Source organism: Oncorhynchus keta, chromosome 1, assembly GCF_023373465.1.
Source record: "Oncorhynchus keta strain PuntledgeMale-10-30-2019 chromosome 1, Oket_V2, whole genome shotgun sequence".
Lineage (NCBI taxonomy): Eukaryota > Metazoa > Chordata > Actinopteri > Salmoniformes > Salmonidae > Oncorhynchus > Oncorhynchus keta.
Genome location: NC_068421.1, coordinates 73,057,121 through 73,082,453, shown reverse-complemented (window position 1 = coordinate 73,082,453; position 25,333 = coordinate 73,057,121). Strand labels below are relative to the sequence as shown.

At 40.8% G+C, this 25,333-nt stretch overlaps 1 protein-coding gene and 1 long non-coding RNA gene across 2 annotated transcripts in view; one reads left to right on the top strand and one right to left on the bottom strand.

The window, feature by feature from the left end:
* Positions 1–25,333, top strand: part of uchl5 (ubiquitin carboxyl-terminal hydrolase L5) — a 1,000,928-nt gene that overhangs the window by 428,982 nt on the left and 546,613 nt on the right. The window lies entirely within an intron of this gene.
* The window catches only part of LOC127906890 (uncharacterized), a 49,993-nt gene continuing 27,463 nt past the window's right edge, over positions 2,804–25,333 (bottom strand). Inside the window, exon 3 of the long non-coding RNA XR_008063044.1 lies at positions 2,804–3,041. This is a non-coding gene — a long non-coding RNA (uncharacterized LOC127906890). The remainder of the gene's footprint in view (positions 3,042–25,333) is intronic.

Here is a 25,333-nt window from a genome sequence, read left to right as displayed (position 1 = left end):
CCTACCTGGTTAAATAAAGGTGAAATAAAAATTAAATTAAATTAAAAAACTTTGAAAGGCATTTATAAATTTGCTGTGTTGCTGTTGATATCCTAATAATGAAATAGCTCTCTCAATGTCGCTCATAATGAGGTTCCTCAATATGTAGCTCAGTGTACAGATGTTGGATCTTAATTTGATCACTGTTTTGTTGCTGAGAATTTTCCTGAACCGCAGGAAATGCAGATGAGCTTCATGATTTATGTAAATTCACTGAAAACCCACACTACCACACAGTTATATAACAGTATGGGACTTTTTATATAGCCTACTTTTGGCCAGCTAATAGCCTAACCACCGATCGATCAAGCAACATTATGGACTACAAGTTCAAATCCTTTTGCTAAAGGATTATTTAGCTGTAACAATATAGGTCAAATTAAGATCCTACATCTGTTTTGTATGGTGTTCAATCCTCTCATAACATGTCTAACATAAGTGTGTTAGTTAATTCTTTGTTGACATCCATGTTTTTGCCAACTGCTCCATTTTTAAAAGGATCCAGCACTGGAAAGTTTTGTATGTACTTCCTGGATAACAAGCTCACCATTGACTTAATTTCCAGGGAAATAGAGGACATTCAAACTAGAGCAAAATGGTTGATTCTCATGCTAACGCCACTCACTGTTATGACCTGAATAAGGTGAAAGAGAGCCCTACCCAGACAGTGAAATCAAATTATCCCCACAACCAACTTTCATGTGTTTGAAAATGAGATGATTCAAGTAAGAGCTGGGTAAGTGGGTGGGGTGGGTACTTACGTGTAGGTGTGTGAGTTCCTGTGTTCACACAAGCGCATGTAAGTGTGATCAGCCTCACTTCACCCTGTCCTTCTGAAGGCTTACACAGATTTCTGAGAGAACACACTCCTTGATGGGGCTTTCACTAACTATTCGACTGTATTTCCCTTTAGAAGACCAAGAAAAAGTTACATCATACCTTCTAAAGCACTTTTTTTTATCTGTGTCTGTATATTTCCTCCCTTAGCTGTTGAGTGTTTCTCTTTTTTCTACACAAGTGCTGATGAACTGCTTAGATAGTCATGATGCAAGAAGAATCTGTTAACAGAGATCACTAACAGCTATTTAATTTATTCTATTAAAGGTGTGTGTGTGTGTGTATGTATATGTGTGTGTGTGTGTGTGTGTGTGTGTGTGTGTGTGTGTGTGTGTGTGTGTGTGTGTGTGTGTGTGTGTGTGTGTGTGTGTGTGTGTGTGTGTGTGTGTGTGTGTGTGTGTGTGTGTGTGTGTGTGTGTGTGTGTCCACGCATCTTTATTTGTATATCTATGCTACACTATATGTATCCAACCCGCTGTACTCTGCCAGCTGGAGAAGGTGTGGATGGCAGGTTAAATGTTTTCTGCCAAGCATTTCGCTAAACCTGCAATAACATCTGCTAAATATGTGTATTCAACTAGTAAAATTTGGATTTTTATAGATGCACAAACTGTACTTTGCCTTTTCAACTTCTTGATTTTATTCTCAAATGCCGGCTGTGGAAAAATAACACTGCATTCCTCATGAAAACTGATTCCTGCCTGTTTCACGGTGACATCATAATTGAAACAGATTTTCAGGCTAGGACATTCAGGTCAGGGTAGATTATGGATGAGATATTAAATTGTGACAAGTACCATTATTGTAAATATTCTTTGACAATCTCCTGCATAAATGTGATTTATTGAAGTGTGTTTGTTTACTTTACTTTGGTGGATAGGATATGTGCTGAATGGATGTATGTGATAAGACTGGAGAATTCAGCATTGTATTATTGGAATAAAATAACTTATAGACCTACTCTTTCTCTACAGATGCGAGATACCATAGTGGGTTGACTTGTGTCAGTATAATCTTAAACATGTTTGAAAACTCAGTTTCCTAAATCTATATAATGACAGTAACTACATAGTACTCATCATGGAGAACAGTCAAAATCATTGACCCATAACAGCCAAGGCGTATGGGTCCAAGGTCACAGCACTTCAGGTCTCAGGAAGCAACATCACTGCACATGCTTTCTTGCTACACCAACATATCAATACATGAGTCGAGAAGCATGCTGTGTACTTTGGGTATCCAGCCTCTCTACACAGGAAGTTGCAGCTGAGTTCAGCAGACCTTGGGTGCTCTGGAAATTTCCAGGCTCCACTACATACTTCACTTGTTAGAATGGTAGTCATTCAAACAAAGCTCTCAACCACTCCTGCTTACAGTACTTGCAGAGTTTCACTTTTTGTATTGAAGTGCAAATTTATTAGAATGGTAGTCATACCTTCAACATTTGACTGCTACTTCTGGTTCTAGGGTGATTGTATCAGTATGATATTCACCCCTCTGGTATGGCTTTTGCAGCAATGAGGCAATGATCAACTTCAACCTGGCAGATGAGTGCTCTTCAGCCGTTAAATGGGTTAGGCTAACCAAGGACGCATTCCCCAATGGATGAACATGAGATAATTGTTACCGTGGCACATGTTCTGTCAGAGGGACCACACTATAAAAGCTGTTGTTCAATCTTCATTCAGAAAGAGAGTTGTTTGCACACTGATTGATGTTCCAGCTGCATAGAGAGAAATACTCAGTATTGGAAAAATAATCTCCAGCACACTGATATGTTATCAATGGACCATTGAAAACCTAGTGGAGAATATACAGTGAACAAAAATAGAAATGCAATATTTAACAATGTGCGCTGAGAGTTGGGAAGCAAGTACAGGGAGTGAGTGAGTGAGTGAGTGTTTTAATAAATAAACAAAACACACGGAACTCAAACAACGCACCGACATGAACCAGAGTCAATAACACCTGAGAAAAGAACCAAGCGGAGTGACAGATACAGGGAAGATAATCAAGGAGGTGATGGAGTCCAGGTGAGTGTCATGTGGCACTGGTGCACTTGACGATGGTGACAGGTGTGTGGCATAATCAGCAGCCTGATGACCTAGAGGCCGGAGAGGGAGTATACGTGACACATGTAAAGTGTTGGTCCCATGTTTCAAGAGCTGAAATAAAAGATCACAGAAATGTTCCATAAGCACAAAAAGCTTATTCTTCTCAAATTCTGAGCACAAATATGTTTACATCCCTGTTAGTGAGAATGTGTCCATTGCTAAGTTCATCCATCCACTTGACAAGTGTGACATATCAAGAAGTTGATTAAACAGCATGATCATTACACAGGTGCACCGTGTGCTGTGGACAATAAAAGTACACTTTAAAATATGCATTTTTGTTACACAACACTATGCCACAGATGTCTGAAGTGTTGAGGGGGTGTGCAATTGGCATGCTTTTGCCAGAGAATTGAATGTTCAGTTCTCTAACATAAGCCACCTCTAATGTCATTTTAGAGAATTTGGCAGTACGTCCAACCAGCCTCACAACCGCAAACCACATGTATGGCGTTGTGTGGGTGAGCGGTTTGCTGATGTCAACATTGTGAACAGAGTGTGGTGGGGTTATGGTATGGGCAGGAATAAACTACGGACAACGAACACAATTGGGTTTTATCGATGGCAATTTGAATGCACGAAGAAAGGGATTTTTAACTAACCTTTATTTAACTTGTCAAGTCAGTTAAGAACAAATTATTGTATACAATAATGGCCTACCCTGGCCAAACCCTAACCTGGACGACACTGAGCCAATTGCGCACCGCCCTATGGGACTCCTAATCGACAGCCAGTTGTGATACAGCCTTGGATCAAACTGATCCACACACGTACCTTTACGGTATCTATGACCAACCGATGCATATCTGTATTGCCAGTCATGTGAGATTAGGGTTTCCTTATGTGAACTGTAACTCAGTAAAATCTTTGAAATTGTTTCATGTTGAGTTTAAGTTTTTGTTCAGAATAATAATACCAGTGTGCTGGATATGTTTTCCCAACGGAAATTACATGCAGCACCAGTCAAAAGTTTGGACGCACCTACTCATTCAAGAGTTGTTCTTTATTGTACTATTTTCTACATTGTAGAATAATAGTGAAGACATCAAAACTATGAAATAACACATATGGAATCATGTGGTAACCAAAAAGTGTTAAACAAATCAAAATGTGTTTTATATGTGGATTCTTCAAAGTAGCCACACTTTGCCTTGATGACAGCTTTGCACACTCATTCTCTCAATCAGCTTCATGAGGTAGTTTCTTGGAATTGCATTCCTTCTTAATGTGTTTGAGCCAATTAGTTGTGAGGTGACAAAGTAGGGGTGGTAGACAGAAGACAGCCCTATTTGGTAAAAGACCCAAGTCCATATTATGGTAAGACCAGCTCAAATAATCAAACGGAAATGTCAGTCCATCATTACTTTTAAGACATGAAGTTTAGTCAATTCGGAAAATTTCAAGAACTTTGAAAGTTTATTCAAGTGCAGTTTCATCAAGTGCAAACTATCAAGCTCTATGATGAAACTGGCTCTCATAAGGACCGCCACAGGAAAGATAGACCCAGAGTTACATCTGCTGCAGAGGATAAGTTCATTAGAGTTAACAGCCTCAGAAATTGCAGCCCAAATAAATGCTTCACAGAGTTCAAGTAACAGACACAGCTCAACATTAACTGTTCAGAAGAGACTGCATGAATCAGGCCTTCATGGTTGATTTGCTACAAAGAAACCATTACTAAAGGTCACCAATAAGAATAAGAGACTTGCTTGGGCCAAGAAACACGAGCAATGGACATTAGACTGGTGGAAATTTGTCCTTTGGTCTGATGAGTCCAAATTTGAGATTTTTGGTTCCAACTACTGTGTCTTTATGAGATGCAGAGTAGGTGAACCAGATGATCTCCGCATGTGTGGTTCCCACCGTGAAGCATAGAGGAGGAGGTGTGATGGTATGGGGGTACTTTGCTGGTGCTAGTGATTTATTTAGAATTGAAGGCACACTTAATCAGCATGGATATCACAGCATTTTGCAGTGATACACCATTCCATCTGGTTTGCACTTAGTGGGACAATCATTTGTTTTTCAACAGGATAATGACCCACAACACACCTCCAGGCTGTGTAAGAGCTATTTGACCAAGGAGAGTGATGGAGACCTGCATCAGATTATTATTTATTTATTTTTCTAATCAGATGACCTAGCCTCCACAATCACCTGAAGTCATCCCAATTGAGATGGTTTAGGATGAGTTGGACAGCAGAGTGAAGGAAAAGCAGCCAACAAGTGCTCAGAATGTGGGGACTCCTCCAAGACTGTTGGAAAAGCATTCCAGTTGAAGCTGGTTGAGAATGGTTGAGAGGTGGCTACTTTAAAGAATGAAAAATGTATAATATATTTTGATTTGTTTAACACTTTTTTGGTTACTATATGATTCCATATGTGTTATTTCACATCAAATCACATTTTATTTGTCACATACATATGGTTAGCAGATGTTAATGCAAGTGTAGTGAAATGCTTTTGCTTATGGTTCCGACAGTGCTGTAATATCTAACAAGTAATCTAATAATTCCCCAACTACCTAATACACTCAAATCTAAAAGGGGTGAATGAGAATATGCACATATAAATATATGGATGAGCAATGGCCTTGCGGCATAGGCAAGGTGCAATAAATGGTATAAAATACAGTATATACTGTACATATGATATGAGTAATGTAAGATATGTAATCATTATTAAAGTGGCATTGTTTAAAGTGACTAGTGATCCATTTGTTAAAAAGTGGCCAGTGATTTTGTTTCCATGTAGGCAGCAGCCTCTCATAGCAATCATAGTGATTGCTGTTAAGCAGTCTGATGGCCTGGAGATCGAAGCTGTTCTTCAGTTTCTCGGTCCCAGCATTTATGCACCTGTACTGACCTCGCCGTATGGATGGTAGCGATGTGAACGGACTGTGGCTCATGTGATTGTTGTCTTTGATTATCTTTTTTGCCTTCCTGTGACATCGGGTACTATAGGTGTCATGGAGGGGAGGTAGTTTGCCCCTGGTTATGCATTGTGCAGACCACATCACCCTCTGGAGAGCCTTGCAGTTGAGGGCGGAAGAGTTGCCATACCAGGCTGTGATACAGCCTGACAGGACGTGATACAGCCTGACAGGATGCTCTCGATTGTGCATCTGTAAAAGTTAGTCAGGGTTTTGGGTGACAAGCCAAATTTCTTCAGCCTCCTGAGGTTGAAGAGGTGCTTTTGCGCCTAAATCACCACACTATCTGTGTGGGTGGACCATTTCAGTTTGTCATTCATGTGTACGCAGAGGAACTTAAAACTTTCCACTACCTCCGCTGTTTCCTGAAATCCACGATCATCTCCTTTGTTTTGTTGAAGTTGAGTGAGAGGTTGTTTTCCTGACACCACACTCCGAGTGCCCTCACCTTCTTCCTGTAGGCTGTCTCGTCATTTTTGGTAATCAAGCCCTCTACTGTTGTGTCGTCTGCAAACTTGACGATTGAGTTGGAGGCGTGCATATCCACGCAGTCATGGGTGAACAGGAAGTACAGGAGGGGGCTTAGCACGCACCCTTGTGGGGCCCCAGTGTTGAGGATCAGCGAGGTGGAGATTTTGTTTCCTACCTTCACCACCTGGGGGCAGCCCGTCAGGAAGTCCAGAACCCAATTGAGCCCCAGAGCCTCCAGCTTGATGATGGGCTTGGAGGGTACTATAGTGTTGAATGCTAAACGGTAGTCAATGAACAGCATTCTTACATAGGTATTCCTTTTGTTCAGATGGGATAGGACAGTGTGCAGTGTGAGGGTGATTGCATTGTCTGTGGACCTGTTAGGGCGGTATGCAAACTGAAGTGGGTCTAGGGTGGCCGGTAAGGTGGAGGTGATATTATCCTTGACTAGTCTCTCAAAGCACTTCATGATGGCAGAAGTGAGTGCTAAGGTGCAGTAGTCATTTAGTTCAGTTATCTTTGCATTCTTGGGTACAGGAACAATGGTGGCCATCTTGAAGCATGTGGGGACAGCAGACTGGGATAGGGAGTGTTTGAATATGTCCGTAAACACACCAGCCAGCTGATCTGCGTATGCTCTGAGGACGTGGAAAGGAATGCCGTCTGGGCCAGCAGCCTTGCGAGGGTTAACACATCTAAATGTTTTACTCACGTCGTCCATGGAGAAGGGGGGAGGCGCGGTTCTTGTTAGCGGGTCGCGATGGTGGTACTATATTATCCTCAAAGTGAGCAAAGGTGTTTAGTTTGTCTGGTAACATGACGTCGGTGTCCGTGATGTGGATGGTTTTCTTTTTGAAGTCCATAATTTCCTGTAGACCCTGCCACGTACGTCTCGTTTCTGAGCCGTTGAATTGCGACTCCACTTTGTCCCTGTACCGGCATTTTGCTTGTTTGATTGCCTTGCGGAGGGAATAACTACACTGTTTATTTTCAGCCATATTCCCAGACCTCTTTCCATGGTTAAATGCCATGGTTACACACTTTCAGTTTTTCACGAATGATGCCATCCATCCACGGTTTCTGGTTAGGGTAGGTTTTAATGGCCACATGCACTTCCTTATAAATTCACTCACCGAGTCAGCGTATAGGTCAATGTTATTCTCTGAGTCTGACCGGAACATATCCCAGTCCATGTGATCAAATCAATCTTGAAGTGTGGATTCTGTTTGGTCAGACCAGCGTTGAATTGTTCTAGTCACTGGTACATCCAGTTTGAGTTTCTGCCTATAAGACGGTTGGAGCAAGATGGCGTCGTGGTCGGATTTACCCAAGGGAGGGCTTTGTATGCATCGCGGAAGTTAGAGAAGCAGTGGTCGAGTGTAATACTCCCACGCGTAGTGCAATCAATACGCTGATAGAATTTAGGTGGCTTTCTTCTCAAATTAACTTTGTTAAAATCCCCAGCTACAATAAATGCAGCCTCAGGATATATGGTTTCCAGTTTACATAGAGTTCATTGAAGTTCCTTGAGGGCCATCTTGGTGTCTGCTTGAGGGGGAATGTACACAGCTGTGATGATAACTGATGAGAATTTAATCGGAAGGTAATATGGCCGCCATTTGATTGTGAGGAATTCTTAGTCGGATGTGAAGAAGGACTTGAGTTCCTGTATGTTGTTATGATTACACCATGAGTCGTTAATCATGAAGCATACACCGCCGGCCTTCCTCTTCCCGGTGGCTGAACAACAACATATCCCGAGAGAGCCATGTTTCCGTGAAACAGAGAATGTTACAATCTCTGCTGTCTCTCTGGAAGGCATCCTTTGCTTGAATTTCGTCTACCTTGTTGTCAAGAGACTGGACATTGGCGAGTTGTTTACTCGGGAGCGGTGGGTGATGAGCACGTCTACGGAGCCTGAAGAGGAGGCCGCTCCGTCTGCCTCGTCTGTGGCGCCATTGTCTTGGGTCGGCTTCTGGGATTAGATCCATTGTCCTGGGTGGTAGTCCAAACAGAGGATCCGCTTAGAGAAAGTCGTATTCCTGGTCATAATGTTGGTAAGTTGACGTTGCTCTTATATCCAATAGTTCTTCCCGGCTGAAGTTAATGAGACTTAAAATGTCCCTTCTTAAAATGTAAGAAATAATAGAATAAATAATAAAGTAAATAAAAAATAGTAAAAAATAAAGAAAAATCCTTGAATGAGTAGGTATGTCCAAACTTTTGACTGGTACCGTATATAATTGAAAATATTTCTGCGAACCATCCCTCATTAACTAATTGTAATGGTAAGACTATCTTTTAATTCAATGTTTCCACGGAATTCATAAGATGTACATACAGTTGAGGTGAGTAATGTACTTCTGTATGACAAGTCTCCACTTAGGGCAGCATCATAGTTTCTACATTCCATATGCAATTCAATAACTTGTCAAGGTCCTGGTGAGGGCATGCATTAGATGCCAGAGACTCCATCACAGTGTGGTAATCATAACTCTATGACTAGTTTGTCTGCTCACATTAACACAGTTAAACAATAAACTGTTTTAATATAGTCTGCAAGAGGCAAACGCCATTAGCTACAAGTTGTTATGAATGTGTGACAGAGCGACAAAGTTAATCCAATTCAATGAGCCACTGTATGTCTTATTTTATTTCTACTGGCTCATCTTCTATGTCCAGCTGTATCGCCCAGTAACATGTCCTGTTTGTCACATACTACCTCCCAGCTAGACTAAGAATTCAAGTGTGCATATCATTAACGACTATTCTGTGACTGGGCTGGTCATTTGCATGTGAATTACAGAGGTCACCTTCACAATCCTCTTGGATTTATTGCTAAGGGTCATACTGTAGGTCAACCACGACTGTCTGGAAGCACATCCACAAGAGGGCAAATTATTCAATTTAGGTTGAGAAGTTACCAATATGACTTAAAATAACATGGGTTTGCTTTTAGTCTAATGTGTAGGGACAAGAACTTGCTGCCTGGGAAAATAGGTGCCACCCACGAGCAAATCTTCAGAAATAGCATCCATGCTTCTCGGAACCAACCCATTATAATTCATACTGCACCCCTCAAGGAAAGCTGGACTAATCTACGTCATTCTGTCAGGATGAAATCATGCAGTTAAGGCTCTATTGATGTTGTGTAACTAAGATCTGGAATAAGTAATATTGGTCCTGTTGCTTATAACATCTTGTACTATAGAAGCATAAGAAAACCCATCTGTGCTGACTCACTCCATACAGCTCTTAAAGTCAATGTCAAGATCACATACACATATATTGTTACGCGGGGCAGAGCAGGTGAACCCAAGTGCACACTCAGACGAGGAGACAGAGATAAGGTAACTAAAGTATTTTTTGAAAAGCATGGGGGAGATGGGGTGCAGGCCAGGGGAAGCTCGGGCAGATAGCAGGGAACCAGGAGCTGATGCTGAGGCAAGGGGAGTAGGGGCAGGGTAAGCAGGTCCAGAGTGGAATCCAAGGAAGCAGTAGAGTGGGGGTCCGGGGTAGGGAAGCAGGACTGAGGAGACGAGGGAATGGAGACAGGGACAAGAAACAGAGAGGACGGAACTGCAGGAGAGAGAAAATCAGCATCAAGCTAGGGAAAAAACAGGCGCAACAGGATAACAAGATCTATAAAGGAACAAACGGCTTGAACCACAGACTGACTTAGCAGAGGCTACGAACTGGCAGCGTGGAAGTGGCAGGGCGGAGTATTTGTAGATGCCTTGATTATGGAACAGGTTGCAGCTGGTGGGGATCTGCTCTGCCTCCAGCACACCTGTCTCCACTCACACAATCACATACACACAGAGAGAGAGAGAGAGAGAGAGAGAGAGAGAGAGAGGGCGAGAGCACTGGGGAGTGGCGGCAGGTTAAGGAGACAGGATGGGAAGTAGAGGGTGTGCAGGTGCAGATGTACTATTTAGAATAACTTAGAACACAATGCTCATATAGCTGCATATACTTGCTATTGTACATCACAACTTTAAGCTGCTCTTTTTGTGGTTATCCATAGACATGGTGACAATCCTTTGTGCTGGCTTCACAGTTGCATCTTAACCAAATTTAGGTTCAACCAATCCTTTCACAAATGTACCACCTTCTTTCAAGAGTCTTACCCGAGCTCCACTAGCTTCAATAAGACTCTTTCTAGGTTTAAGCAGGGCTGCCAGCCGAACACATACTCATATATTTCTCTGTCTGACAATACCTCACTGGTTTATGCTATAAAGTGCATCACACTGGAATCTCGGACAGCCTTGTGCATAGCTGAAGGGATTCCAATATTTTTGTTAAAATCTGCAGCATTTGCTAATAGCTATGTTTAATTTAAACCGACTGTATGGGTAAGGCCCGGCCTTTGAAGCACATTTGTAATCCTCCCAACATGGCAAAGGTTCACTCAATTGAGAATAATAATGACTTTAGCCATGACCTTCTGTTTAATACAGTGGACTGATAGCCATGACCTTCTGTTTAATACACTGGACTGATGCCAACACTATGGCTAGTAAACACGTCAACATTTCCAGTGATAATGTTAGTAAAGGGTAGTTGAATGAACTCAAGGCACTATGTAGAAGTAGCTTTCTCTATCTATCAATTCTTGTATGTTTATGTGTGTTGGGCTAATTGTGTGGACAGATGAAATATTGCTGTTCCATACATAAATAACCATTGACCCTTGGTAGAAGCACTTCAGGACACTGTAAATATGCACAGCAAAATCTTCAATCGGAAACAGTGTTAATAGCAAATATAAAGTATTTAAGCAGCTTCAGGGCATTTTTATATTGTAATAATTAATGTTATTTTGCCACCGTAATTTAGGAGTGTCAGCAGCTTAATTTAAATCCCACTCAATTTATGCTGAACTTCATCTTCATTATTTTCTCATTGCTGGCAACTTGTTTACCAGTGATTACAATTTTTAGGAGCAATGAAAGCTTCCAGTTATGCTGAATGCTGGACAAGGCACTTTCCTAATGATATTTTCATATGTTGAAATCGTACAACTATAAATCCCAATGTTTAATCACATCTTTAGTGCTATTGTAAGTGTATATGGGTACATGACGACTAACAACTTATAACAGTAAGTGCTGTGGTTTATTTATGTCGTTCCGTTAGAAAAATGGTAATTTGTAATCCAAATTGATACAGCAGTTGCTGTAACACAACGTCGGACTATGGAAAACATTTGGAAAACTTTGATTCTTTAATTCATTAGCTCCAAAATTGGCTGCAGTGAGACGCTGGTGGATATAATGTAATTAACAACACAATTACAGGGTCAATCAACACCTATTAGTGTTAGGTGGCAATCACTCTGAGCAGGGGCAAATCATTTCCAGTGACAGGGGAAGCTGCAGAGGAAGAAACATATACAATAAATCAATCAATTAAATTTATTATCATATAATTATTTAGAAATATCATCGCTGCAATGGGATAATATACCATACTATACCATAGAAATGTTGTGATATTGCTGAACTCTGGGGTTGGTATTCTCCTTCTGTGTACTCAGTTGTGATTAATTAAGATGGAAATATCTATAATATATCTGATCAGTAATAACGGTCTCTGGAGACTGGGTTTCTGCTTGATGACTGTCATTGACTCAGGGAAATTGATTACCTGAAGTCCATTGGTTTCTATGCAGTCTTCTACTGCCCCAAGCCCACTGTGAGAGGCTTGTCTCATAAAGACTACATTTTGTATTAGTTTATACATTTGAGAGAGTTGATGATGTGATCTTAAAAAAAGGACATTGTCTCTCTGTTTTACTTATTTAGAACAGTTTAGAACACACATTGAGCCATACAGCATCATTCACTTTAATAATGTCGCTCCACAGTTTGGAAAAATAAATAACTATGTTATTGCTCCAAAATAAATCCCATTGTAGACCCTCTTGAATCTAAATGATGATCTTTTTCCATCATTGTGGATTACAGAATAGTGCAGAGGAAGATTCTTTGCTCAGTGGGGTTAACCAGATTATTATCTGTGAAGGCGTTGAGGGTGACTCATTTAACCCCTGGTGGGGGATAATCTGTCTGGATCCAGTTGGCTGTTATGGTAGCCTGCACCCCAAGATAAGAAAATAACTTAAGCACTCCGGTTTGTGAGGATTTGGAGGTTGAGACACTATGGCATACAATATTTGGTGAACCGGTAAGAGTACAGAAGGAAAATGTAACTCTCTCAACAACATCACATCATTTTCTCTGTGCAGGGCAATTTTTCTACATCGTGGAAATCTAGACAAACACCTTCATTTTATTGGGTTAGTTTATGTCGTGGACTTACAGACAGAGCAGTGCCCTGGTGATTCCAATGTAATTGCATATTCAAGTTTTAGAGTTGTGTTTTTTAGGGGGAGTCTCGTGTTTGACTGTTATCAAAAAATTTGAAGCAGAGAAGTGCGTGGGCATCAAAGATAAACCCAGGCAGGGCTGCCTTCCTTCCCTGTGCTCTACCAGCATAATGGCAATGCCAGATGAATATAACACAAACCAACCTGCATCTACAGATTACACTGAGCAACACTGATAGCACTGTCTAACACTGAGAGTATTGCTATCCTATTCAAAAATGCATTATGGAATTTATTTTTTGGGGCCTGAATGGAGAGGTAATGCATTATCTAGTGGAAAAACACTGGTTGTTATCAAAGCACTGTCAGGTGCACTGTATGGGGAGATGTGTTTACATACTGCTTGAAATTAGTAAGAAATTTGCTTCGCAATGCAAACACTGTTAACGATAGACTGCTAATTAAATGAGGAGACTGTTGATAATACAAACGGATCTAAGGAGTAATTGGTGTTACACCGTATAAATGCACAAGGTGCATCCAACATTATATTAATATTCAGGTGCAGGAAACTCCTGGAAGTAGAGGTGCTGAGGGTGCCCCACCCCCTGATTAAAACAAAGAAAGCAACAAAAGAGTGAACTCGCAGCATAGAGAAGACCAGCAAGGAGGCCCTTATCAGCATCATGTAGACATGCCCACACTGTGAGCATTCCTATGAATGGAATAGTTAGCCACACGTTGGCAAGCATCCGGCAAGCAACCTTCCTCTGTTAGCAGCAACAGCTTTCACAGGCTCATAATCTTTACAAATACAGAAGGTAACCCATTTCATTACTTTGGTAAATTTGATAACCCAATTGGGAAACATAATTTATGTAAACTGACATTATTTGTTGCTTGTTTTCTACTCTACATATACAAAAGTACGCTACTGTTCAAAAGGTCACTTAGAAATGTCCTTGTTTTGAACAAGGACATTTTTTGTCCATTAAAATAACATAAAATTGATTAGGAATACAGTGTAGACATGGTTAATGTTGTAAATGACTATTGTAGCTGGAAACGGCTGATTTTTAATGGGATATCTATATAGGTGTAGAGAGGCCCATCAACAGCAACCATCACTCCTGTGTTCCAATTGCACGTTGTGTTAGATAATCTAAGTTGATCATTTTAAAAGGCTAATTGATCATTAGAAAACCCTTTTGAAATTATGTTAGCACAGCTGAAAACTGTTGTCCTGATTAAAACTGGCCTTCTTTAGACTAGTTGAGTATCTGGAGCATCAGCATGTAACAGTTCTCTTGTGGTGAAGGAGAGTCGGACCAAAATGCAGCGTGTAGATTGCGATCCATGTTTAATAAACAAACGTAAAACATGAATCAATACAAATACTACAAAACAAAGAACATAATGAACTAAACAAAAACCGAAACAGCCTATACTAGTGTAAACTAACACAGGAACAAGGACACTAAGGACAATCACCCACCAAACACACAAAGAATATGGCTGCCTAAATATGGTTCCCAATCAGAGACAACGATAAACACCTGCCTCTGATTGAGAACCACTTCAGACAGCCATAGACTTAACTAGAACACCCCACTAAGCTACAATCCCAATACATACACACCACATACAAAAACCCATGTCACACCCTGGCCTGACCAAATAAATGAAGATAAACACAAAATACTTCGACCAAGGCGTGACACAGCATTTGTGGGTTCGATTACATCCTCAAAATGGCCAGAAACAAATAACTTTATTCTGAAACTTGCCAGTCTATTATTGTTCTGAGAAATGAAGGCTATTCCATGCGAGAAATTGCCAAGAAACTGAAGATCTGGTACAATGCTGTGAACTACTCCCGTCATAGAACATCGCAAACTGGCTCTAACCAGAATAGAAAGAGGAGTGGGAGGCCCCGGTGCACAACTGAACAAGAGAAAAAGTACATTAGTGTTTAGTTTAGAAACAGACGCCTCACAAATCCTCAACTGGCAGCTTCATTAAATAGTACCCGCAAAACACCAGTCTCAACGTCAACAGTGAAGAGGCGACTCCAGGATGCTGGCCTTCTAGTCAGAGTTGCAAAGAATAACCATGTATGCCTATGTAGATATTCCATGAAAAATCTTCTTCCAGCTTCAGTAGTCATTTATAACATACACTATATTTCTGATCAATTTCATGTTATTTTAATATTTCAAAAACATGGAAATATCTAAGTGACCCCAAACTTTTGAACGGTAGTGTATGTGGACGCTACTTCAAATGAGTGGATTTGGTTATTTAAGCCTCACCCATTGTGGACAGGTGTATAAAATTGAGTACAAAGCCATGCAATCTCCATAGACATTGTCAGTAGATTGGACTTACTGAAGAGCTTAGTGACTTTCAACGTGGCACCTTTCCAACAAGTTAGTTTGTAAAATGTCTGCCCTTCTCGAGCTGCTGCGGTCAACTGTAAGTGCTTTTATTGTGAAGTGGAAATATCTAACAGTTCAAATGCTAAATGGTAGGCCGCACAAGCTCACAGAACGGGACCGACGGTTAATGAAGCATGCGGCGCGGAGAAATCGCATGTCCTCAGTTGCAACACTCACTACAGCGTTCCAAACTGCCTCTGGAAGCAACGTCAGCACAACTGTTTGTTGGGAGCTTCATGAAATGGGTTTCCATGGCTGAGCAGCCGCATAAAATAATAAGATCACCATGCGTAATGTCAAGCGTTGGCTGGAGTGTAAAGGTTGCCGCCATTGGAATATGGAGCAGTGGAAACACGTTCCCCCGGAGTGCTGAGTCATGCTTCTCCATTTAGCTTTCCGACAGACAAATCTGGGTTTGAAGAAAGTTACCTGTCTGAATGCAAAGTGCCAACTGTGAAGTCTGGGGAAGGAGGAATAATGTTCTGGGACTGTTTTTCATGGTTCGGGCTAGGCTCCTTAGTATCAGAGAATGGAAATCTTCACGCAATAACATTCCAGACAATTCTGTGCTTTATTTAATTTTTATTTAACCCTGCAAGTCATTTAACAACAAATTATTATTTACAATGATGGCCTACCCAGGCAAAACCCTACCCCAGAGAACGCTGGACCAATAGTGTGCCACGCTATGGGACTCCCAATCACAGCCGGTTCGGATACAGCCTGGAATCAAACCAGGGTCTGTACTGATGCCCCTTGCACTGAGATGCAGTGCCTTAGACCGCTTCGCCACTCGGGAGCCCAACATGTATTGCTAAATAAAAAGGTTAAGGAAATACAGGCAGGCACTGCATTACTACAAAACAAAACAGTGCGATCAATCAAGCATGGTGGTCTTGTATGTATAAAAGCAAAGCTTGTTTCCATAAAATAAAATCCAATACTTTACATTTTATGCAGTACAAATCACATTATTGTTGGAGCACCCCCTCTAAGAGTATTAATTAGGCTATTCGAGATGATTTGAATCCTAAGCAACCCACGTGCACATTGTTTGAAGTACAATAGACAAACATAGCTTCTGTAGTAGGTCAAAGCTGTGTGCTGGAAAACCTTGGTAGAACATGGGTAGAGCAGGCATTGTGTTGCTCATGTGAATTTAATTTATTTTTCAGACCAATGCCTACTTCTCGCTTAAAACATAGTTTTGTGTTTTGAATATATTAAACTGCCCGATGGATGGTTCTTAGAACTGCAAAGTCCTTCTTACAACCAATGCCAAATGCATAATTACACACAATCAAAACCTTCAAGTGAACGTGAGGCTGGTGTCATGTCTTTAGTATCATTAAAGACAGATAGTTTTTATCAAAGATTATATGTCATTAGTTATTACACGATCAACTGATTAATCAACTGATTAATCATTAATCATTTCCTAAAATAACTTTTCAGATATTTTATCTGATCAATTAGTCTTCGAATGAAATGATTTATTTACTTTACCTCAAGTTAGTCTCATTCCAAACGTCGTAAATTGTTGGTTATCTGCATGAACCCAGTCTTCACTATGAGTCATCCATACATCAATTGTCTTAAATCATTTATTTATTACTAACTAAGTAATTCACAAAAATGCATACAAACAAACAAACAAGGTAAATGTGGTTACATGAAATGATAGGAGAATGTGCCCTAGTGGGCTAAACCGGCATGGTGGCTTGTTAGACAAAAGGGGAAGTGGGGGTCGACTAAGAAGTCACTGCAGAGTGATAATTATAACAATTGAAATGCTAATCCTTTGCACTTGAACGCTCACTCATTCGGGAACAATTGCAATCAATATACAGTGCCTTGCGAAAGTATTCGGCCCCCTTGAACTTTGCGACCTTTTGCCACATTTCAGGCTTCAAACATAAAGATATAAAACTGTATTTTTTTGTGAAGAATCAACAACAGGTGGGACACAATCATGAAGTGGAACAACATTTATTGGATATTTCAAACTTTTTTAACAAATCAAAAACTGAAAAATTGGGCGTGCAAAATTATTCAGCCCCTTTACTTTCAGTGCAGCAAACTCTCTCCAGAAGTTCAGTGAGGATCTCTGAATGATCCAATGTTGACCTAAATGACTAATGATGATAAATACAATCCGCCTGTGTGTAATCAAGTCTCTGTATAAATGCACCTGCACTGTGATAGTCTCAGAGGTCCGTTAAAAGCGCAGAGAGCATCATGAAGAACAAGGAACACACCAGGCAGGTCCGAGATACTTTTGTGAAGAAGTTTAAAGCAGGATTTGGATACAAAAAGATTTCCCAAGCTTAAAACATCCCAAGGAGCACTGCGCAAGCGATAATATTGAAATGGAAGGAGTATCAGACCACTGCAAATCTACCAAGACCTGGCCGTCCCTCTAAACTTTCAGCTCATACAAGGAGAAGACTGATCAGAGATGCAGCCAAGAAGCCCATGATCACTCTGGATGAACTGCAGAGATCTACAGCTGAGGTGGGAGACTCTGTCCATAGGACAACAATCAGTCGTATATTGCACAAATCTGGCCTTTATGGAAGAGTGGCAAGAAGAAAGCCATTTCTTAAAGATATCCATAAAAAGTGTTGTTTAAAGTTTGCCACAAGCCACCTGGGAGACACACCAAACATGTGGAAGAAGGTGCTCTGGTCAGATGAAACCAAAATTGAACTTTTTGGCAACAATGCAAAATGTTATGTTTGGCGTAAAATGAACACAGCTCATCACCCTGAACACACCATCCCCACTGTCAAACATGGTGGTGGCAGCATCATGGTTTGGGCCTGCTTTTCTTCAGCAGGGACAGGGAAGATGGTTAAAATTGATGGGAAGACGGATGGAGCCAAATACAGGACCATTCTGGAAGAAAACCTGATGGAGTCTGCAAAAGACCTGAGACTGGGACGGAGATTTATCTTCCAACAAGACAATGATCCAAAACATAAAGCAAAATCTACAATGGAATGGTTCAAAAATAAACATATCCAGGTGTTAGAATGGCCAAGTCAAAGTCCAGACCTGAATCCAATCGAGAATCTGTGGAAAGAACTGAAAACTGCTGTTCACAAATGCTCTCCATCCAACCTCACTGAGCTCGAGCTGTTTTGCAAGGAGGACTGGGAAAAAATGTCAGTCTCTCGATGTGCAAAACTGATAGAGACATACCCCAAGCGACTTACAGCTGTAATCGCAGCAAAAGGTGGCGCTACAAAGTATTAACTTAAGGGGGCTGAATAATTTTACACGCCCAATTTTTCAGTTTTTGATTTGTTAAAAAAGTTTGAAATATCCAATAAATGTCGTTCCACTTCATGATTGTGTCCCACTTGTTGTTGATTCTTCACAAGCAATACAGTTTTATATCTTTATGTTTGAAGCCTGAAATGTGGCAAAAGGTCGCAAAGTTCAAGGGGGCCGAATACTTTCGCAAGGCACTGTATATATTTACGCTCGGTGTGTCGTCTTGATCGCTGGTGAAAAGTTAATTTATTTTTTAGAATTGTCCGTCTCTCTCCCTCTCTCTCTCGGTTGTGGTTAGAGGGGATTGTTCAGAGTGACATTCGTTATAGAATGGATGTTTCGCCGGTTGATGTTCTTCGCGTTCAATGATACCGAATTCCTAGCTGCAGACTAGTAATTAAAATCAAAGACTTGTTCTTATTCTTTCGGTATCGATAGTCTAAGAGTTTATACTCGTGGTATGTATAAAATATTCAGCAATGGTCTATAACCTTTGTCCTCCTAATGGAGAAAAACATGGTCTGCAACCTTTAACCATCTCGTAATTGAGGTAAGCTCGTTCTGCTGATCGAAAACCCGAGTGGAATTTTATTTGGAATGGCAGAAAAGGCTGTCCCAGGATGTCTGACCCTAACTGGGCTCAGGGGCGGTCCTCTGATTTAGTTCAAATCCAATTCCCTTTTTGAGATTTCCTTCATTAAACAGTCCAAAATCGCATTGTAAAATTGTGTAAACAGTATCATACTCACTCATTCATCTTATACAACAAATAGATGTATACCTTATATCTAGGGCTATTATATAAACAGCGTTATGGTAATGTGGCCACACCGTCTCCCAAGTTGTGACAAACGGACTAGTTCGTAGCAGGATTCTTCACCACTCTATTATACTTTTTCCGGAACATGAAATTTGTTCATACCTCAAGTTCTGTGAAGTGGAAGGATTTCCTTTGTTCTCCATGAAAATCTACTCTCTCTCTACTATGTGGCCATTTGGCAGGAGAGGGGGATGGGCTTGCTATACCCAAAGAGGCCAACGTCATGACACTGGTTTCCATCAAACTATCAGATATGAGGATAAGACCCAGATGCAGACCACATCGGATAACGAATAGTTTAAACATCCCAAAGGGGCAGGCAAATAGACAGGTCAAGGCAGGCAGGGGTCAATAGTCCAGAGAAGTGGGGGAAAGGTACAGTACAGCAGGCAGGCTCAGATCAGGCAGAGGTCGGTAATCCAGAAGTTGGGTAAAGGTACAGGACGGCAGGCAGGCTCAGGGGCAGGCAGAGTGGTCAGGCAGGCGGGATCAGAGACAGGACAAGCAAGGCAAGGGTCAATACCAGGAGGGCGAGGAAAACGAGAGCCTGGGGAAAAGCAGGAGCTGAGACAAACCGCGGCTGGTTTGAACAAAGAAGATGAACTGGCACAGACAGACAGAAAATACTGGTATAAATACCCAAGGGATAATGGGGAAGATGGGCGACACCTAGAGGGGGGTGGAGGCAATAACAAAGACAGGTGAAACAGATCAGGGTGTGACACAAACCTTATCTTGTTCAATCCCTACAGTGGCGCTGACACATCACACTAGCAGTCAGATATGTACCCAAAGCAAAGCTAGTTGCCTAGCACTATTCCAGGTGCCACTCTTCTGTATTAGCAGCTCTGAGCCCCTCTGAAGCGCGGGTCCCTTTAGACCTGGCAGGCATTTAAAGCAGTCCTAACAGCTAGCTAATGAGAGGCGCCAGCACAGACATACGCCTCATTTTGACACCTGCCTTACCTTACAGCAACACTTCTGAGAATTAATCTCCTACACACACATTTTCTATTTATTTATTGGGTTTTAATGCTGCCAGCCATCACCTGCCTGGCTGCACTAAGACAGTGGTAGGAAGAGTGGTGAAGGCTGGTAAGGAGGAGACTCTGCAGTCATTTGCTCTGAGTGCTGTCGGTTTGATATCATTGGAACAATTGTATAATTAAAGCTGAAGCCTTGGCATTTGCATTTCTAACCCCAAAAATCCTGCATGCCTTTCATTGACATCAGTGCTTCACACAAATGTTTGATCTATGCAGGTATATCTACATGTATTATTCAGCCCATAAAGAATAACAGTTTGGCCTATTACATAATGAAAGTTAACCTATTCCACTTCCCTCCCGCACAGGAAAGCTCTAAATTACACCACACTCCAAAACAACAGTCTCATTCAATACAACTGAAATTCTGATTCACCTGTATGTGTCATCTCTACTCATAATCAAAATGTTAAATGAAAGAGCAGGCTTTGAGCATCTCTCATACCCTCCAGGCATCTCACACTGACCATGACCCTGTCTCTGGTTGGAATAGAGATATCATCTCCTCATTTAGGGAATAAACACAAACATTTACCACTCACCTGCCTTCTTTCTTTATCCATTACACAGCTGAAAGATGTGTTTCAAAGTATTCTGGATGGAATAAGATAGCAAATAATAGTACTTAATTTTGTATTCATCGTTGCAAAGAATGGCATCTTTGGCCCTGAAACCAATGATAAAGTCAAGAACCGGCCAATATCAAAGGATAACTTATATATATATATATTTATTTTCATCAATTAAAAAATGTAAGTATATTATCAAAGTGATACTGTATATACCAGTGACGTGTGTGGGTAGTCTATGTGGGCAGAAAACGTTTGAGGAGAAAACATTTACATTTTCTCTAAGCACATCTTTTAGTTACCATTTCCCCAGTGCTCAATCCCTTTAACACTCCAGAGCAGTCCTCACTTACACATGGCCAATCTCTCTGAAGGTAAATTAAATCAAAATGCGAACAAGCGGATGAACCAAACATTACACAAATGTATGTATTTGCATTTTTCCAGACAAGGTTAATCAATACTACTCATACAGTATGGCTCAATTCCTCATTACACTCCCATGTAGCTAGCTGTCAGAGGAAAGCTTTTTCCCTTTCCCCAGCCTCTTCCTGCGAAGCATGCAGCTGAATCCCCAGCTCTGCCTCAGCCGCCTCAGATGAGCATGATCTAAAGCCTGTCTGGGCCGCTAAGAGAGAGTGCATGTGCTGTGTGCTAATTCCCAGTCCACAAAGCTCCACTTCAAAAGTATGAACTCATCAGGGAGAGAAAGGCAAAACTGGTCCCCTTCTCCTTTTCAATTCCAGCCCTAATGAAAAAATGTACACCTGGAAATGGAGGCTTTATGTATGAGGAGGGAGAGCCAGCTAATGGTACTCAATACTTAATAAGGTGTGTGTGTGTCTGTGTGCATGCGTGCGTGCATGTGTGTGTGTTCGAAAGGGAGTAAGAGAGTGTTTGTTTGGTGGGTGGATGGATGAGAGAACTGTATTTACAAGCAAATCCAAGATGCAATGAGAACCATAGTGAAACCCAAATTGGGAGATGGGTCAATTTCAAAACCTCAAAATGGATATAGTCAATGTGTGTGGAATATGTAAAAACAAATATGCATGGTTATCTGTGAGCGAATTGGACAGGAGCCAGACATTTGACCTAGAACCTATAAAGTTTAGAAGCTGGAGAACTTGGTAGTAGACGGCATTTCATATTTATTCATCCTTTGTTTAGTATTTTCTTGAACATAGTGCTTATCCCCTTTTTGTGTGAATACGCATTTGTTGAGTAAACAACAAATTGAACAATTCTGACATAATCCTATTGTTCTTTTCTCCACAGACACTCAATTAGACACACCTGTGTAAATGTATTCTGTTGTGCGAACATAAGTCATGTTTGATGATTGAGAGGAAGTATTGTATGATGATGTGATTACAAGTTTTAAGCTAACAGACATAGATGGTTTAAGTGTATTAACAAGACCAGCACCATATTAGCAGAGATTTTCTTGAATTCAAGACATTCTGTGACACTGTCATTGACTGCATAGATACTGAACAGCGTGAGACCACATATCACTGATAACAGAGATTTAGTCACAGTTTCCCCTGATCTTATCACACGGCTGCTTCTGTTAATAAACTACACTTATCAACTCTACTTGAAGAAAAAGTTAGAAAACTCTTCATTCTGGAAAGAATTGACAGGAATATTATACCGACAACTGAAAACACCTGTCCTCGGCTTTCACGCCTCTAACACTTCAGTAAGGAGAGACTGCAATGATTCAGGCACAGATAAGGTGTTTGGCGAAATGGGAGGAAATAGATAATTATATTTGTCTTGGTGGAAGGCTTTTCATACCATTAGTATTTATCCTAATATCAGTCACTTTGTTTGTATATACTGTACTGTACCATTCAAAAGTTTGGACACATCTACTCATTCAAGGGTTTTTCTTTATTTTTACTATTTCCTACTTTGTAGAATAATTTGGAACCACGTAGTAACCCAAAAAGTGTTAAACAAATCTAAATATAATCTTCAAAGTAGCCACCCTTTGCCTTGATGACAGCTTTACACAATCTTGCCATTCTCTCAATCAGCTTCACCTGGAATGCTTTTCCAACAGTCCTGAAGGAGTTCCCACATATGCTGAGCAGTTGCTGGCTGCTTTTCTTTTACTCTGCGGTCCAACTCATCCCAAACCATCTCAATTGGGTTGTCAGGTGATTGTGGAGGCCAGGTCATCTGATGCAGCTCTCCATCACTCTCCTTCTTGGTCAAAATGCCCTTAAATAGGCTGGAGGTGTGTCCGGTCATTGTGCTGTTGAAAAACAAATGACAGTCCCACTCAGCGCAAACCAGATGGGATGGCGTATCGCTGCAGAATGCTATGGTAGCTATGTTGGTTAATGTGCCTTTAATTCTGAATAAATCACTGACACTGTTACCAGCAAAGCATCCTCACACCATCACACCTCCTCCATGCTTCACGGTGGGAACCACACATGCGGAGATCATCTGTTCACCTACTCTGTATCTTACAAAGACACGGTGGTCTAATGTCCATTGCGCATGTGTCTTGGCCCAAGCAAGTCTCTTCTTATTATTGGTGTCCTTTAGCAGTGGTTTCTTTGCAGTAAATCGAGTATGAAGGCCTGATTCACGCAGTCTCCTCTGAACAGTTGATGTTGAGATGTGTCTGTTACTTGAACTCTGTGAAGCATTCATTTGGGCTGCAATTTCTGAGGCTGTTTACTCTAATGAACTTATCCTCTGCAGCAGAGGTAACTCTGGGTTTTCCTTTCCTGTGGCAGTCCTCATGAGAGCCAGTTCCATCATAGTGCTTGATGGTTTTTGCAACTGCACTTGAAGAGACTTTCAAAGTTCTTGAAATTTTCCAGATTGACTGACCTTCATGTCTTAAAGTAATGATGGACTGTCATTTCTCTTTGCTTATTTGAGCTGTTCTTGGCATAATATGAACTTGGTCTTTACCAAATAGGACTATCTTCTGTATACCACCCTACCTTGTCACAACATAACTGATTAGCTCGAACGCATTAAAGAATAAATACATTCCACAAATTCAATTTTATCAATGCACACCTGTTAATTGAAATGCATTCCAAGTGACTACCTCATGAAGCTGGTTGAGATAATGCCAAGAGTGTGAAAAGCTGTCATCATGGCAAAGGGTGGCTACTTTGAAGAATCTCAAATATAAAATATTTGACACTGTTTTGGTTACTACATGACTCCTTATGTGTTATTTCATAGTTTTGATGTCTTCACTATTATTATACAATGTAGAAATTGTAAAAAATAAAGAAAAACCCTTGAATGAGTAGGTGTGCCCAAACATTTGACTGGTACTGTACCTAGTTTAACCCCTGCAGTACATTGAGTATGGTACTGGCACTGACCCGTATTTAGCTGCATTCTCCTGTTTCTGTATCTTATGTCGTATCTCTTGTAGGTTTATATTCTATTTTTTACTATCTGTATTATTACTTTTATTGCGGCACCGTTTGGAAACAACTCGCAAGTAAGAATTTCACTGTTCTGTTTACACCTGTTGTATCCTGTGCCTGTAGTAAATAAACTCTGAAACTTGAAAGATAGCCAACCCCTGTCAACAGCACTAATTGCTTCTTCAGGGATATTAATTCATGGAAAAAACACAGTTTGTAAGATATGCACCAACAAAAACTAAAACAATGCATCAATGCATCAATATTACAATTCTGCATTCCGTGACATTTTCACATATGCAAATAGCACTTGTTTCTATGATACTGTATAGTGCTCTAGGAATATCTTTGCCTTCAAAACAACAGCTCAAGCATATTGGAGGCAACATAAAAATGTTCACCAGTGAAATTGTGTTGTGCTGACATGTAATTTACGTATGCAGTCATAGCCTTTAAGATTTAATGCTGGCATTATTATTCTGAGCTGATGAAGCATTTGTTATTCAAGGGGACGATTCATAGGTACAATAGAAAGTGATTTGAAAGCCCCTTCAGAAATGTGTGTGTGTGTGCGTGTGCGTGTGCGTGTGTGTGTGTGTGTGTGTGTGTGTGTGTGTGTGTGTGTGTGTGTGTGTGTGTGTGTGTGTGTGTGTGTGTGTGTGTGTGTGTGTGTGTGTGTGTGATCAGCAGTTTTTTCTCTGCTTCTAAATTATAAGCAACGCTTCTTCTTCTGTCCCAGCACAATGAAACATTCATAACCTACACCTTTCCATTGTTAGTCCTCAGAGGAATTTGAAGTCATGTCTGAGGACTAGGACAAGGTAATTACCTGGGGAACCAAACAACGCAGAGAAAACACAAACACTTTTTTTATGAATCATTACTTCCTTCAGGAAATGTACACAGCCTTTTATGTTTCAAATATCAAGTCCATTAAGTAATTCGCTTGGCTAGAAAAGTGATGTGTTTTCAGAAAAGGTCAGGCTTCATATTACGAGAGCTTGGGATTAAGGTTCTATCTGCAAAAATATGATTCTG